The following is a 17,322-nucleotide window of genomic DNA, read 5'->3' as shown; positions in this document are numbered from 1 at the left end:
TCTCGCAGTCGGTTTCACCAGTAAACTAGTAAATCCTTGTTTAAAAATACGTACATCAGAATGCGTTGTTGAGTATCGTTTAACAAATTTGAAGTTCATCAGTTAAAAGCTTTTCAACATTTTTCGTAACAACTTTTTCACTTTATGTTCAAATGTGTGTGAAATCTTATGGGACTTAACTACTAAGGTCGTCAGTCCCTAAGCTTACACACTACTTAACCTAAATTATCCTAAGGACAAACACACCCACCCATGCCCGAGGGAGGACTCGAACCTCCGCCGGGACCAGCCGCACAGTCCATGGCTGCAGCGCCCTTAGACCGCTCGGCTAATCCCGCGCGGCCTTTCCACTTTATATATTAGTACAGATTACTGGCTCTGAGCACTATGGGACTTAACATCTATGGTCATCAGTCCCCTAGAACTTAGAGCTAGTTAAACCTAACTAACCTAAGGACAGCACACAACACCCAGCCATCACGAGGCAGAGAAAATCCCTGACCCAGCCGGGAATCGAACCCCGGAACCCGGGCGTGGGAAGCGAGAACGCTACCGCACGACCACGAGATGCGGGCAGTACAGATTACTACTACCGTTTTCGACTTCCGAGGCGATTTTCCAATGATACCTGAACACTACCGAGAAACAAAGTACCATGGAATTGCTTGTAACACACATTAATAGCAAATATCGCCAAGATAAGCATAGTAAAATAAATAATGTTGTTATACAACTCGATCACAATTTAAGAGAAAAGAATATATAACATGAAGTTTCATGTATAGTTTTGTAACACCACGCAGACGGACTGGTGAGATAAGGGTACAGGTGGTACTTAAATAGGGGAGGAGTGAGAAGTTACAGAAGGGGTCTTTGGTGTTCAGAGAAGGTTGACGGGGGAAGAAGGAAATAAGTACAACGGCAACGCCTACGGGCTTCTCACACTGGACAGAATGGTTCTCGCCCCACCACCGCAGTCGGCCAACGTCGGGCCAGGCATGTAGCTGCGAAGGTGGCCGCTCGACGCCCCGGTGGCGTCCAACTGAAAGACTGTGCCACACGGCGTCATCATTACTTACAGCCATTACAAAGGAGGAGGACATTGTTCGAGCGGACCACATCTCAGGGGACACTGCTCTGCACCAACAGCTTCCGGTACGGCCGATTCTCACGTGCGCCTACGTCGATACGTCGTCCTTGTCTCGTCAATAAAGCTGCCAGTTCCACCAACAACTACACACCCATCAGCCAGAACATTCTGACCACCTACGCGTCGTGGCATGGAAGCCATGAGTAGGTCACTGGAGGGAGCTGGCACCACATCTGCACACACAAGTCACCTGCTTTCCCTAAATTGTGGGGTTGGCGGGCTGATGAGCTCTGACCGCACGCTCAATCACATCCCAGATACGTTCGATCGGTTTCAGATCTGCCGACTTAGGGGGCCAGCACGTCAATTTGCACCCGCCACCGGGTTTCTTGAACCACTCCATCACACTCCTGGCCTTGTGACATGGCGCATTATCTTGTGGAAAAGTGCCACTGCCGTCAGGAAAAATGATCGTCAAGACGGGGTGTACATGGTCTGCAACCAGGGTACTCCTGCCTGTCACGCTGCCTAGCGTGAGTTCCACTGGACCCGTGAATGCTCTCGTGATGTACCCCAGAGCATAATGAGACCAGCGCCAGCTTCTCTCCATCCGGCAGTACAGGTGTCGAGGAGCTATTCCCCTTGGAGACCACGGATTCGCGCCCTCTCGTCGCAATCATGAAGAAGGTTTCGGGATTCATCAGACCACGCCACGCTCTGCCACTGCGCCAACACCGTCGCATGCCCACTTCAGTCGTACAGTGGCACAACCAGGGGTCGTGGCCGCGCGTGTCCATCATTAGCAGTGTTCAGACACACTTGTACTCTGCCCAGCATTAAACTATGATGTTAGTTTCGCCACAGTTCGCCGCCTGTTCTGTTTCACCAGTTTGCCAGCCTGCAACGTCCGACATCGGAAGACACTCACCACAGCACTCCTCGAACACCCGACAAGTCGTGCAGTTTCTCAAATGCTTGCGCCGTGCCTCTGGGCCATCACAATCTACCCTCAGACAAACTCGGATAGATTGCTCGCCTTCCGCCTTCTCCACACGGACAGCACGCTCACGAATACCACATGTAAGGTGCGTGTGTCTGACTAGGAGTCATTCCTTACCAGGTGGCGTCGCTATCCCTGGACGGCTTTACATCGAATGTAGGCCGGCGGTCATAGTGTTCTGGCTGACCTGTGTGATGTAACTCTCCTTCATACCTAGGCATAACACGATGATGAACGTTAACGACCGTGCTATGCACGAATACGCACGACATGAGGTTTTTCTTCTTTCTTTTTAACATAAAGATGACAATGTCTGGAAATCTGTTCCTATAGATGTACTTGACAATGGGCCGAGTTGGAAAGTAATACAAGTAATACTGCAAAATAAGGTAATTTGAAACAAAGCCCCCTGGAATAATGTACTTCTTCAAATTTATCGAGGTTATAGAACCCATCCAGAAGAACATGATAAGTACAATGCTTTAAAAGTGAAATAAAATACACAAATACACGGCATTTAAAAGATTAACAAAACACGCATGAGAAAGACTCGCAGAGAGTAATAACGCCACTCCGCTATTTAAGTACTGCTTACGCACGTATCTCACGACTCTTTGTTGCTCTCAGGAGGATGTACATTACATCGATGGGGATAAAGGGCCCAACTACGACGTCATCAGTTCCTCCACTCTGTGTACTTCAAGCCAGGAAGGGTCTTCAGAGAGGAGGGACACAGAAGACAAATCCTGATGAATCCAATTATAAGCGAGAACCAATAAAACCGAAATACAAAAGCATGCAGATGTGAGAGAGGGGTAAGAGGGTGAAGGTGACTCAGGGGGAGCAGAGAATTCGTATCGCACAGTTTGGCAACAGTTGGTGGCGTCTGATCTGAACTGGAGGGTCCCCAGCCTGCAAGAGCCTGTTCAAAGGAGTCGTCACAAAAGCAGCTGTCGCAACTCCGACCGTACTATGGTATATCGGGTCCAGTATCTGTAATGCTGAAGGTAATGCCTAGTTGTACACCAGACTCCCGTAACCGACAAGGAAGCGCATCAGAGCTTCGTAAGGAAGCAAAGTGTAGAGTGGTCCGAGCCCCAGCTGGTGTTAATCAGGCAGTGAAAAGTATTAACGTGTGACCAGCATGTACACTTAACTTGGTGAAGATGGGCAAGCCACATGACAACCAGTCCCACAAAGGATAAGACTCCTTCACACCGAGCACTTGGTTGTCAAGATAGAGTTGTGGTTGTGGATGGACACTGTGACAGCAACACAAGTGCCTGATGCCTGTGTTGCAGGCTGAAAACTGGAAGCATTGGATGAGTGTGTGTATGGGGTTCGCCGGCCGGTGAGGCCGAGCGGTTCTAGGCGCTTCAGTCTGGAACCGCGCGACCGCTACTGTCGCAGGTTCGAATCCTGCCTCGGGCATGGATGTTTGTGATGTCCTTAGGTTAGTTAGGTTTAAGTAGTTCTAAGTTCTAGGGGACTGATGACCTCAGATGCTAAGTCCCATAGTGCTCAGAGCCATTTCAACAATTTGATCTACGTTGATGAGAAATATTGCATACCACAAATTGAATGTATCATTGTAGTAAATAAATTGTAATATGTATATACTTTGTATAAGAAGTGAAAGTAAAACAAAACATGTATTTTATAGATCGTAACTGCTACTGTGCATCGGACTTCCCATCCTTCAAATACCTAACACATAACAAAGATCGTGAATGAAACACAGACAACACTTGTGTAATATTCTACAATATTTATTACTTACAACATAAACAAGTTTTCGACTGCTAGGCCATTATCAGTTACAAAGGTAAGTATGTAGTTTTGCTGGATCATATATTTTAAACTAGTACATCTACAGAGTATTACCATTTCTACAGATGTTACTGTTAGAATTAGGAATAGAACAATAGGAATTATCACAATGTAAATGCGATGTTAGAGTATTTAACAAAGATAATATATGTGACACATTAAGTAATGAACTACAGACAAATTACAAAAGTTGAACATAGAAGAAAATGCTTGAAAATTTAACTTTGCTGACACATTCCTAGTCTGTTGCTGAACAAAATAATTTCTGTTTAATAATATCCATTATTTAAAGATAGTTCATATTCCTTGCTTTGTGGATGTGACGTAATACCTCATGTTTCGCTGTGTACACATGACCACCTTTAAGCAGGTGGTCTGCAAAAGGAGAGTCTTTTTTTCTCAGTTTCCTATTTCTGTGGTGTTCCTTCAAGCGGTTATGTTGTGTCTAGACAAGACAGCCTAGACACAATGAGAGGAAGCCGAAAGGCACGCGCTTAAACTCACGCAGGCTGGCGTGAGGTCTGAAACAGGATACGTAATGAATGCTATAAAGAAAAGTACGTAGCTTCTGGAATACTTAACTTTAATCCATAATTGTATAACATCGCTCTTGATGATACATGCTTCATATAATAAATATCAATTGAATACGGCGCCTTGCTAGGTCGTAGCAACTGACTTAACTGAAGGCTATGCTAACTATCTTCTCGGCAAATGAGAGAGTCTTCGTCAGTGTAGCATCGCTAGCAAAGTCGGCTGTACAACTGGGGCGAGTGCCAGGACGTCTCTCTAGACTTGCCGTGTGGTCTGCAATTACTGACAGTGGCGACACGCGGGTCCGGCGTATGCTAATGGAGCGCGGCCGATTTAAAGGCTACCACCTAGCAAGTGTGGTGTCTGGCGGTGACACCACAGGTTATATATTGTTCTGCCAGGCTTACCTACATAGAATCTGCCACAGGTACAAGTAATTTTATATATTCCACTCTCTTCCAAAGCTGGAGTGCTGTCTTTACCACTGGGCAAAAAGTGTCCAACATCGTTGTGTACATAAAACGATGTTTTTACGTTCGTGGACTTAAGCTTCTGGCTACATCCAGTGAGACTTTTCCTAGGTATGGAATTCTGCATCATTTATTCCGTTCTTGAGGTGGTGGGTCAATGACAGGGTAAAGAAGAAAGTACACCTGTTGTTTCCGGTTTTTGTGCACTGTGGAGTCAACTAAGGTAGTAGGATAGCTATTGTCTGATGCTATTTGTTTGACTGCGTTTAATTCCAGTTGGAAGTTGTCTTCACTCTCGGGGATGGATACTAGGCCATGTATCATTGAATGAAAGGCATATTTATCGGTCACCGGGTGTTGTGAATTAACCAGTGTTAGCATATATGTGGTGGCCAGTTTCCTATAAATCTTGAGAAAGTATGAATACGGTCACTGATGTCTATGGTTAGATCTAAATAATTTATGCAGTTATCCCCCAACTACACGGAGGGTTTTATACTGTTGCGGTTATAATTTAGTTGCTTGAGGAATTTTTGAAGTTGTCTGGTAGTATCTGTCCATAAGCACAACACATCATAACATACTTAATCAATATCCATCCTTGGAAGACAGTGGATTATTTTCCAAAAACTGTGCTTCAAAATTGTCCATGAAGATTTCAGCAACTGGACTGAGGGGCATTCCACAGCTAGACCATCCAACTGTTTGTATATCCTATCATTGAAACGGAAATAATTTTGTGTTAGTCAAGTTTCTGTAGCTAACCTTATGTCATCTGTGGCAACAAAGTTAACTCCTGATTATCTGGTAATGTATGAAGAGGTGTATTAGACAATAAGTTGCTAAAATCAAAAGAAACAAGCTTGCCAATAGGGGGCGGGGGGTGTCTACATGTCTTTTGTTCACTAAGTCAACTGAATTAAGAATGCCATGACGAGGTTTGAACTTGGTTTTGAACTTGATCACGTCATTTAACTCTCTCGCTAATTTGTAACATGGAGCTGAGAAAGAAAACACCGCAGGACAGATTGTGATATTTTCACTATGGAGTTTAGGAAGACCATAAAGTCTGTGAGCTACGGGAGAGAAAGTGTTGGTGAGAAAGTAGGCAACAGCCTCTAATATTATACTTTTGCACAGTTTGATAACATTTTTAATTTTATCGTCATAGGATTGTGTAATGTCTTTCTATATCAGTTGAAGTTGGTGGCATTTAGGAAATCTTCCACTGGGTTAACATAGTCACATTTTTTCATTAAGTCAACAGCATTTCCTTTGTCTGATCGGATTGCTATTACATTATTGTCATTCATTTTCTTCTTGAAACTGTTTAATATTTCTTGTTCTTTAGCTGGTTGAGTACTGGAGACTAGGTTAGATATTTCCAGTTCACGGGCTACGAGATGTTTACTGGAGATGTCCTTATCTAATGCGCATTCTAGGTCCATCTTTCGTTATTTCCAGTTGCTTTCGGAGACTTTTTGTGGTGAAGCATCCTTTAAGCTTGAACGGGTGTACTTTCCTGTTTTCCCTGTCCCTGAACCACCGCCTCAAGAACGAAACAAATGGAGCACAATTCCATACTAAGGAAAAGTCTCACTGGATGTAGCCAGAAGCATCATTCCACGAACGTAAAAACATCATTTTATGTACACAACGTTATTGGACACTTTTTGCCCAGTGGTAAAGACAGAACACCAGCTTTGGAAAAGATTGGAATATATAAAATTACTTGTACCTGTGGCAAATTCTATATAGGTCACTTTGGCAGGGCAATATGTAACCGCTTGAAGGAACAGCGCAGAAATTGGAAAGTTAGACAAGAAGGTTCTCCTTTTGCACACACTTAAAGAAGGTCATACGTACAAAACGAAACATGAAGTATTACATCACATTCATAAACGAAAGAATGTGTACTATCTTGAAATAACGGAAATTAATAAATAGGTGTCCATCTACCCAAAGTTAGCACTGAATGACCACACACAGTTCCCTTACTCGTGACCCCACCCAGGCCATGATGTAAATTACCCCTCTTACTGATAAGCCGCATTTCCTTTATTTCAGTTACTATAATTTGTCTCGTTGTTTTAAAAAGTTTTACTTTGTATAATCAGAACTACTTCAGTCACTTGGTTAATGTCATTATTTTATCTTATCTGTTTGTAATTTAGGATCTGTTAAAGACAAGATTATTTTGTTCACCCACACCTTTGGAAACTTGAAAAGTTGTCGCCATCTTGGCGAATGTCAGTTCTACGTCAAAAAATGCCTCCCTTTTATATCAGTGCACTAGGTCTAATGTTTTGGCAGATATCAGATCCAGCCCGTGAACCACAGAATGTCTGGAAAATACACGTCCACAGACTAAAGAGAATCTATAAAAACAGTCGAATTTCTCAGACATAACTTCTTCACTGGACTAAAAAAACATTTACCGCCAAGGAAATCCTTTAGAAGTGCAAGTAAGTGGCAGTCAGAGAGCGTCATATCTGATCGACACGAAGGATGCACCGACAGTTCAAAAATTAGATCCTTTACCATTTGCGAAAGCAACTACGAGGGCAACTTCACTGTCGACGTAACAAATGTTGTCTTTTTACTTCTTGATTCAGGCCTTTTAGTTTTTGTGGTTTTCAGGTTGATTTCTGTTTTGATGCAGTTCTGCACGCTAACCTATACTGTGTGTGTCTCCCTCTGCAATCTCCCTCCCCTCTCCTAAAAACCTACACACACACACACACACACACACACACACACACACACACACAGTCCATCTTCTAACAGTTCATTTTATATGCGATGTCAGTAAATGTCTCTTCTTTAGCAACGCTGTTTTGGTGTTGGGAGGGGCAGTTTATGCCCGCCTCAATTCTGCCGCCACCTGTTCAGTCCCAAATAGGAAAACTCGTCACCGGCAATTATTTTTACCAATGATCTCTCTCATCTTATTCTGACGATCGCTACGCAAAATATGCGGTGGTGGTATATTGGTCTTCAAAAACAGGTCAAACAGGGTTTCGCGATAACTACTTCGTCTTTCTTTCACTGACTCCCAAGTTTCTGCTACACTCTGGTATGGGCCATACGGAGCTCGCAGCGTCTCTCCGAATTTGTCAGATGTCTCGTTGTCACGGCTACTCGATAAGGACTCAAAACACTGAAACAATGCTCCGGAATTTGTCGCACTAGCTTCTTGCACGCGATTTCCTTTGCGGATGCACTGATGTAAGGCTAAGTGTCCGATTCACCTTCCCTATTACCGATTTTGCGCAATCGCCCCACTAACATCGCGACATAGTTTCACCTGTAAATACTTGCACCGTGTAACGTCCTGGAATTGTTCACCACTGAATCTACAATAGAAAATCGCATTCTTCTTCTTCTTCTTCTTTGTTATAGGTATAATGTTCCATAAACGCACATATAAAGAGAGCAGACATTCATTACAAATTTTGTGCATTCCATTGCGATCGTGCGACAACAATAATTTCTCGTAGAGATCAGCATCGCCTTTGTACAGTATTGCAGTGCTGGTGATGATGTGCGATAAACCGCCACGTCTATAGGAAACAGAGATCCTGTTACGCTTCCTTGCGTCACTCCTGGTGTTAGTTTCATTTGTGCAGAACTCATTGCCGTCCAGTACGACGTACTACGTTCTACCAGTGAAACGTTCATCGAGCCAACCATAAATTTGAAGAGACACTCTGTATGATCATGTCTCTATTAGAAGTCGAGAATGTGGCTTAAGGAAATCTAGGGAGGCAGAATGTGTATCTGTTCATCCGTTTCCAGTCGTACATCTGTCGTGCGTGAGGAAGGCAGGCTGTGTTCCACACGCACGATTTTTTCCCAACCAAGTCCTGACGGAGAGAAACAATTTTACGGCGGCAGAACACTGCAGTGCGGCCGCCGCCTTGCGGCCTAGGTCGCGCAGGAAGTGGAGCGGCGAGATAACTACGCCCCGGCCACTTCCCCGACTCCTACGGGGCTCCTTGTTCCTCGTCCGCTTCACACGCTCGCTGCTCGCGCCTGCTCCGTACTACCGCACTTCACTTCATCCTACTGCACGTCGCCTCGGATGGACAGACAGCCGCAGACGTACAGGTAACTTCCGGCGTGCCCCTGGCAAGTGTGCTGGGCTCCCTGATGTTCGTGTTGTATATTACGCTTGCAGATGAAACAGTATCTCTTCAAAAAACATGACCCAGCCGTGGAGGATTCCCAGAGCACGGAATAATAAGTACCACAAAGAAAACGAACATCGAAGCACTATACGGTAAAGAAGGTATGACCCGAAATTGAGGTTCGAATTAAGAAAACGGTTTCTTAAACGCTTCGGGTAGAGTGTTTTTCTTGCCACTGGCTCAAATGGCTCTGAGCACTATGGGACTCAACATCTTAGGCCATAAGTCCCCTAGAACTTAGAACTACTTAAACCTAACTAACCTAAGGACATCACACACACCCATGCCCGAGGCAGGATTCGAACCTGCGACCGTAGCAGTCCCGCGGTTCTGGTCTTGCCACTGAACAAGACAGTGAAAGACAAACTGAAACATTCGAGATTTGTATTTGGAGGAGAATGGGGAACGTAAAACGGGTGGATAAAATGAAGAACAGTGGAGAACTGGAAATGGTTAAGAAAAGGAAAGTGAACAGGGTGGAATATACCTCCATACTGCGAGGAAAAGGAATTCCAGCAACGGCCACTGAAGAAACAGTGAAGCAAGTGGCTACTAAAGGGTACGGATGTGATACTTTTCGAGGGAATAGATTTAGCTGGGCTTGATTAAGGGGCCGTGATGAGCAAAGTTCTGTTGCAACCAATACGCCTGCATTGCTGACAGTACCGACTTGCTCCGTCTCTGACTGATTCTCCAGACTACCCCATTTCGCTCATACACTAAACGTAAGCTTACGCCAACATCGGACTCTTATTTGTCACCCCTCATACAAATTAGAAAAAAAAGAAAACACTTCGACATTTATGCTTTGGGCAATCCCGTCTGATGCGCGGTTTTAGAGCCATCAGCGTAAAACATGTTAGCAGCCTGATACGAACATACGACGAGAAGTCTCGGGGCAACTGAGACTTCAAACGGATCGGATCTAATTCGTGGACTTGGGTACTAACGAAAAAAGGGGCGGAGAGGGAGGGGGGAAGCGTGTGCGGAAAAGCACGAGTAGCTCATTCTGAGGAGGGGACGCAGAGTTTCTGGCGGAGAGCGACGGCTGGCGTCAGAGGTTCGATGGCCCTCGTATGCAAAACGAATATATTTGATGATCAGGATGTTGTCGAATGGCGATTGCACAGGACAACAAGAACGGGCACCACGAGAACTGAAGACGGAAGACCCCACTTCAGCAAGGAGACTGTCTATGGGACTACTCTGCAACGTACCAGTGCCCTGCTGATCTCCAGGATGATGGTCTGGGACTAACAGTCGCAAAGCTGAAGGTGCCATAGAGCCATAAACGTGGCGACCATAGACGTTACTGCGAAATGGATTCGCATTCCGCGAATCTGCACTGAAGTCAGCTGTTTGCGGCACATGACACCGATATCCCGATTATCGCGAACTGTCGCCTTAACCACTTGGCCTAGCCGAGCACGCCAACAGCACTGATCCAAATTTCCACATGTCATCGGGTCCACAGCCGTTCTTGATTCCTACACAGGGACACCCAAAGTGGTTAAGGCGTCCGCTTTCAACAAGCGGGTAATCCGGATTCGAGTTCTCGTCCAGCACAATGTGTCGCTAACAGCCGAGTCAAACCAGATTCGTGAAATGCAAATCCATTTCATAATACCTACAATAGATGCAATCGTCATAACAGTGTGTGTTCCTTTAGACATGCATGCAAGGACGTGAAGATACAGGCCTTGTAAACATTGACACTGTAACCATCCATGATGTAACCATCGTGGTATTGGGCCAGAGCCCGGCAGATACGGAAAGAGTTGTGCAGTCGGCATTCCAAACGGTGGCGGCAAGAAAGCAGAGTGTATTAAGTTTCCATGCAGCTAGCCTTTATTCGACAAATATGGGACAGCCGAATCAGATTTTTGTCAAGAGGCGCCTCAAAAACAGCGTCTGTGCAACAACCTCCAAGCCCTGGGTATCCACGCAGAGTTCTGGATGAGGATGGATCGTTGTACGACGGCTGGAATGTATTCAAATGGTTCAAATGGCTCTGTGCATCAGGGGACTTAACATCTGAGGTCATCAGTCCCCTAGACTTAGAACTACTTAAGCCTAACTAACCTAAGGACATTACACACATCCATGCCCGAGGCAGGATTCGAACCTGCGGCCGTAGCAGTCCGGCGGTTCTGTGCTGAAGCGCCTTGAACCGCTCGGACGGCAGGAATGTATTACAAGCGCTTTTGCAGAAGAGAACTGGAAACCATGTGAAGGCGTTCAAGGTCTGTCGGATGGTGCCTTGAACTTGGTGTTCACCCAGTGCTACAGAGTGAGAGCTGTATCAATGGAACGTAGTAAAGGGGTGACCAGTGGTTGACAGATGTCACTAGCCCACTGATGGTGGTGGTAAGAAGTGAGACATGAAACCCGGTGGTGCGCCATTCTCTTGGACTCACCGAGAGTGAATGTAGCACCCAGTGGAATAAAAACGTGTTGGGATCATTGAAATATCCAGTGTCCCAGTTATAGAGGGTAACTAAACTTCGATGGCGTTAGAGTGCAGTAAGGTGCTGGCATTTAGAAAAAGCCTGTCGGATTGCCGTTTCCAACCCCAGGTGGTCGCTTATGCACCGTCTCTCCCGGCAACCACACTGATAGGGCGACAAAAGAGAGTGCGATGCGAGAACCAAGCATAATCGGCGCGCTGGAGAAGTTTATCCGCCGGCAACTGTTGATGGGTTTTTGCCCAATTTAAGGATAAAAAGTATGATACTATCTCGCCACGGCGAAAGGGAGACACCATCGAGCCAAACACCGTTCAAGACCCTGAGGTGACGGCGCCTTTGTATAGCATTCATATGTTAGATCATCTGACTGTGAATGGAATCAGGGCGTGGAGCCATATCATGAGGCGTGGCAAGACGCTGGAGCACTTTCCCATTAGTGAAACATTCATTATATAATGCGGCATGGTGAGAAGTGAAAGAGAGGTGCATGTCACTAACTCATTCGGGAGGCAGCCACATAAGAAGAGGGCGCCAACGCCGTCACAAAGTGGGTCGCAAAGGTTCAGCAAGACCTGGCACATCAGTACAAAGACCAACCTGCAGGAAGATACCCAGTGTAGTTGTGGATGTTTGGCGACCCAGAAGACTAAGGGTCTTGACCCACAGCTGGTATGGAGAAGCATACGTTCGCATGGAGAAGACGTAGCTCTCCCAGCATTACTTCTTACTGCATTTACTTAGACAGTGAGCTTTAGCACAAAGTTGCTTAAAAAATGAGAGCGTTTGTCTGTTAAGGATATCGCTCGAAATGTTGCAGGGGTGTTCGGCAATCCTGAACTGCTACGGGAAGGTCTTGGCTCCACCATGGCGCCGGCCAGCGATTGAGGAGACTTGTAGAAGGGGGAATAGCAGTTCCAGCGGTGTGGGTGATCACGTCAGAGACACCTTGCACTAAATCGTCGTTGCAGTGTGACAGAGAGGGGGCAAATGTAATAGCTACGGCATACATCTGTCAGTTGGCTATAGATGCAATCAACGTGGTAACTGGTGCATCAGGCAGCTGCAAGAAAGCAACACTCTCACCAGAAAGTGGCCACTCACAAAAATCATGTAGTGACCAATTTAGCGAACGCAGGAGACTGGGGGAAGTGATCATTAAATCGACAGCTGAAAATGTGCCATGGACGGCACTGAAGTTGAGGAGACACAGACTATGCTGGTCAATCAGCAGGCCTCTACCAGATGAAGCTGTACTCCCCAACAGGGAACAGTGCGCACTAAAGTCCCCAGAGTAATAGAAAACGGACGAAAACTATGTCAATTAAGGTGGGGTCAACTCAGTGTAAGTAAGTGGCGTGTCTGGAGGTAAATAAACTTTACAAATGGTGATCGCTGGAGTCATATGCACTCGCACTGCCCTTGCTTTCAATGCAGTATGAAGGAGAAACTGGACAATGAAGACATCTGTGCGAACCAATGTAGAGACCCCTCCAGATACCCTCGTAGAGCTAGTTGCGACAGATTCCACGCTAACCACAGAGCATGGGGAATAGCCGTCAGTGAAGAGTGTTTCTTGTAGAGCAACGCAAACTGCAGAAGAGGAGGAAGTGTCGCAGTTCTGGCAGGTGACAATGATATTCATTACAGTTCCATTCAATAATCACGCTATGGGTGACGGCGACATGAGGACCGGTCAGACCCCACCATCACTGCCTGCCATCGTGGGCATGGGAGTCAATCAATGAGCACTGGTTCAGAATCTGTGAAAGGAGACGTGTCGCCTCTGGGTCCACTGGAGTAGCCTTGTCCCGTTTATTCTTGTCGTCTTCCTCCTCCTCAAGCTGAGATTCTTGCGAAGGCCTATCTGTGGTGGGCGTGGGGACAGATGAAGAGCAGGCAGCTGCCAGACTCGGAGGCCATGGCACGACTCCTCCAGACACCTGCTGCTGCCATCCCACTGGTCTGTGAGTTTGCAATGGCAGCGGTCCTCAAAGGGAGCCTGATCACCAGTGGACACCAGTTCAAAAAGCTGCTCTTCTGGCCAGATGCAGGAAGCTGTGTCCTGGAGATGGTGTTGCGGGAACAACAAGAAAGGAGGACAGTGAGATATCTGGTTTGGATAAAGATGAGAGTAAGGCGCCTGTATGTGATTACACTTGGGAGTTTTTCGTGCGTGCTGCACAACATGTACGTCTCGCCATTCAAGATTAGCCTGTAGCTCCTCGTCAGTCTGGAGTGCAAGGTTTGTGTGGAAGATGACTTCTTGGACCACATTCAAAGTCTTATGCGGGGCAACGGCCTCCATCTGCTCCACTACATACCGTAATATGTACTGCTTCCAGTCGTCTGGCATGTCTATTCTTCCCATAGGGCAGCCAGGGTAGGGAAGGCAGTAGTGCTCTAAGTGTCGGCACCTGTTTGATGACTCGTCTGTATTAGAACGACTAGTGTTTTGGTTTAATCCGACACGTGTGAGAGAAACGTCGGCGCCGATGCCAGGCACTGCGACCAGCGGCTCTGCCCACGGGCACCACTCAGCCGCAGCTCAGGCCATCTGGCAGCTGGGGCATCAGCAGCGTGTCAGGAGGCTCAACCGAAAGGATACATAACGACCCCACCACGTCGCATTGCCTTCAGCGTTGGATTTCCTGAGCAGCTGCTGTGTGCAGAGGATTTTAACTTGCATGCGGTAGATGCTATTTAGAGTTAGAGGCATTTTTCCCCAGTCGATCCACACTACAGAAAAAATTTTGAGAACGAAGGTAAGAGAATGGAAAAATGAAAGTATATAATAATAAATTACGATTATATATTTGTAAATAGTTAGATAATGTAACTGTACTAACAGAAAAAACTACACATATCATAACAGAATGGGTATACGAGTAATTAACTATTTTTTTAAAGCCACAGACCATTAATGACGCCTAGTAGGAATAAGCAAAATATGTTTAGTTAGAAATAAAATACACATTCAATTTCAAAAGGAAGATGTGTTTTAATTTTCAAGATGAAGACAAGTGAAGCAGCAACTGCGACAGAAAGACTGCAAGTATTAACAATATTGTAATTCTTCGTGCTTTCCCGGCGATCTGTTGACATCTTGGATATTCGGGAATCCAGCCGGATGTTCGCGTCGTTCTCGCACGACATTTCAACAGCGTGCCCCGCTCTCTTCTTCAGATGCTACCTGAGACTGATCCTTGGGTCGATCGAGTCCAGTATTTTTGCCTGGAAGAAGCTGGGCGTTCCCTAACAGGTCCGCGCCGAGTCGAGTGTTCCGTCTGTGGTCCGTGCCCGCCAGACTCAGCTTCAATGGACCCCTCTAGTCGCGGATGTTGCGACCGCAGTCCGCGCCCGTTTTGGCCGTCTCCAACGGTTGTGGTCGTCGTCTGAGACGCTGGGTACTCCGTCTCTGTCTCAGGACTGTTACTATGATTTCCACTTCTGTTTCGTGCTGGGCGCCCCATAATCGGCCCGCGCCGCGTCGTGTGTTCCGTCTGCGGTCCGCGCCCGGCGACCAGAGAGGGCCAATGTAGCCGCTGCTGTGCAGTTACTTTCGATATAGCACCCATTAAGCTTGGACCGCTCACTGTTTATATTGTTCTTTTTTTCACAGCTCAGTACATCTTCTTCCTGTTTTCGTGCCTGATCTGTGTTCAGTTTTTGAAGGGCTATCCACTAGCATATCTTAACACTAAATCTGAGGGGGGTGCGATGGGAAGTTTGCCTCGTAAGTTGAGTGGCGGCTTTGATATTCTCAGCACCGAAGAGATTTTTCTATAATTATCAATTAAAGGACTCTTTAGCATGAGACTTTCACTCTGCAGCGGAGTGTGCGCTGATAAGAAACTTCCTGGCAGATTAAAACTGTGCGCCGGATCGAGACTCGAACTTGGGACCTTTCCCTTTCGCGGGCAAGTGCTCTGCCGACTGAGTCACCCTAGCACGACTCACGACCCGTCGTCACAGCTCTAAATTCGCCAGTACCTCGTCTCCTACCCTCCGAACCTGACGAAAGGTCTTCTGCATACGTCTCAGAACTAGGACTCGTCGAAGAAAGGATATTGCAGAGACATGGCTCAGCCACACCCTGGGCGATGTTTCCACAGTGAAATTTTCACTCTGTAGCTGAGTGATATGAAACTTCCTGTGAAGTTTAGAAGGTAGAAACGAGGCAGGGCCGGCGCAAGCCCAAGTGCCGCCCCATGCGAGCTGCTAAATTATCGCCCCCCCCCCTTCGTTTTTAGTATATAAGACGGATGTGGAATTTTATTTAAACTAATCTGTAGAAATGTCAGCAATCAATCAAATTTTCAAAAATACGTCGAAACCCAACTTATGCCAGGCTTGTTAGCAATGTCTATATCCCTTGTAATTACTCGCAGCGTATTTACCCATTCGGAATACTTCTAGCCATTATAGGTGTTGGACATGCTTGACTGTAGTAATGTTCAACCATTTTTCCATAATGCGGGAAGAATAAAACACTCGGAAACTGACACTGAAGGCTTAGTAAAATCTCTTCAGGCCTAACAGGTAACCGCAGTATCGAACATTGCATTCGAATTTCCAAATTAGATTTCGTCTTCTGCAACATTAGTTGTGAGTAAACCGCACGGCGCGTAACAGGCTCGCAGCGCTCCGCTCATAAGAATACTGCCGTGTCTGCCAGACTGCTTCCCCCTCTCTGTTCCTCCGGCGTAAAGACGACGGGGCTGCCACAGTGGCGAGGAAGAAGTTAGTCCTCCTCCCTCCCATTGTTCAACAGGGGCGGCGGGCAGGTAGTCGAGGCGCCTTGCCACAGTCCCCGAAGCCGTTCCCTCCGAGGTTTGGTTTCGAATCCCCTCTTGGGCATGAATGTTGAGCTTGTGTTAAAGAAAAGGGGGTGGGCGGCCGATTTGCCGCCCCTCGGAAAGTACCGCCCCGTGCGGCCGCACGTTTCGCACGTGCCTTGCGCCGGCCCTGAAACGAGGTACTGGCGGAATTAAAGCTGTGAGGAGGGTCGTGAGTCGTGCTTTGATAGCTCAGTTACTAGAGCACTTGCCCACGAAAGGCAAAGGTCCGAGGTCGAGTCTCGGTCCGGCATACAGTTTTAATCTGGCAGGAAGTTTCAAAAGGACTCTCTCTCCCAACTTATCTTTCTGTCATCACTCAGCAACAGTTTCAAATGAGTATCTTCCACCTTCTTATTTAAAATTAATACTTCAACTGAGACTAAAACAAAGTACATTAACCCTTTCGTGAGCCGTGGCAAACATTCTTCCAACTACAATGAGCTCGCTCCTTGTCCCGTGGGATTCACAGTTCCCACCTCTGTACGGTGCTACCACCTAGTGAACAGTATAGGGTACTACTGCCAATCGGAAGTTCCCGCCGTTTTTGCTGTACCTTCGCGCAGAGGCATTGTATAGCTGAGTGTTGCTCTGTAGAGGAGCCTTTCAGTGCTGTTTGCGTGACATTTTGTGATTTTTTCCTCAAAGCTATAGTATAAGGTAAATACTTTTGATTTACCCAAATTTATGAAGGAAAACGCAAAATTGGAACGCAGAGAATTCCAGTTTGAAACAAAAGGAGCCATTTCTGCAGTAAAATGGATGGATAACCGTCAAGTCACTTTCCTGGCCTCAATTCATGATCCATGAGAAACAGCCACAGTGAAAAGGAAAAACAAGGATGGAACTAGTACAGAGATTTCTTGTCCTGAAGTTGTGGCAGAATACAACAAAATAATGGGTGG

General features: G+C 46.4%; 1 protein-coding gene across 1 annotated transcript in view; it reads right to left on the bottom strand.

Moving 5' to 3' along the window:
* LOC126418703 (serine/threonine-protein kinase SIK3) overlaps positions 1-17,322 on the bottom strand; it is a 496,441-nt gene that overhangs the window by 312,447 nt on the left and 166,672 nt on the right.

The sequence above is a fragment of the Schistocerca serialis genome, chromosome 9 (assembly GCF_023864345.2).
Source record: "Schistocerca serialis cubense isolate TAMUIC-IGC-003099 chromosome 9, iqSchSeri2.2, whole genome shotgun sequence".
NCBI classification, from domain to species: Eukaryota; Metazoa; Arthropoda; class Insecta; order Orthoptera; family Acrididae; genus Schistocerca; species Schistocerca serialis.
This window is presented reverse-complemented; position numbering and strand designations above follow the sequence as displayed.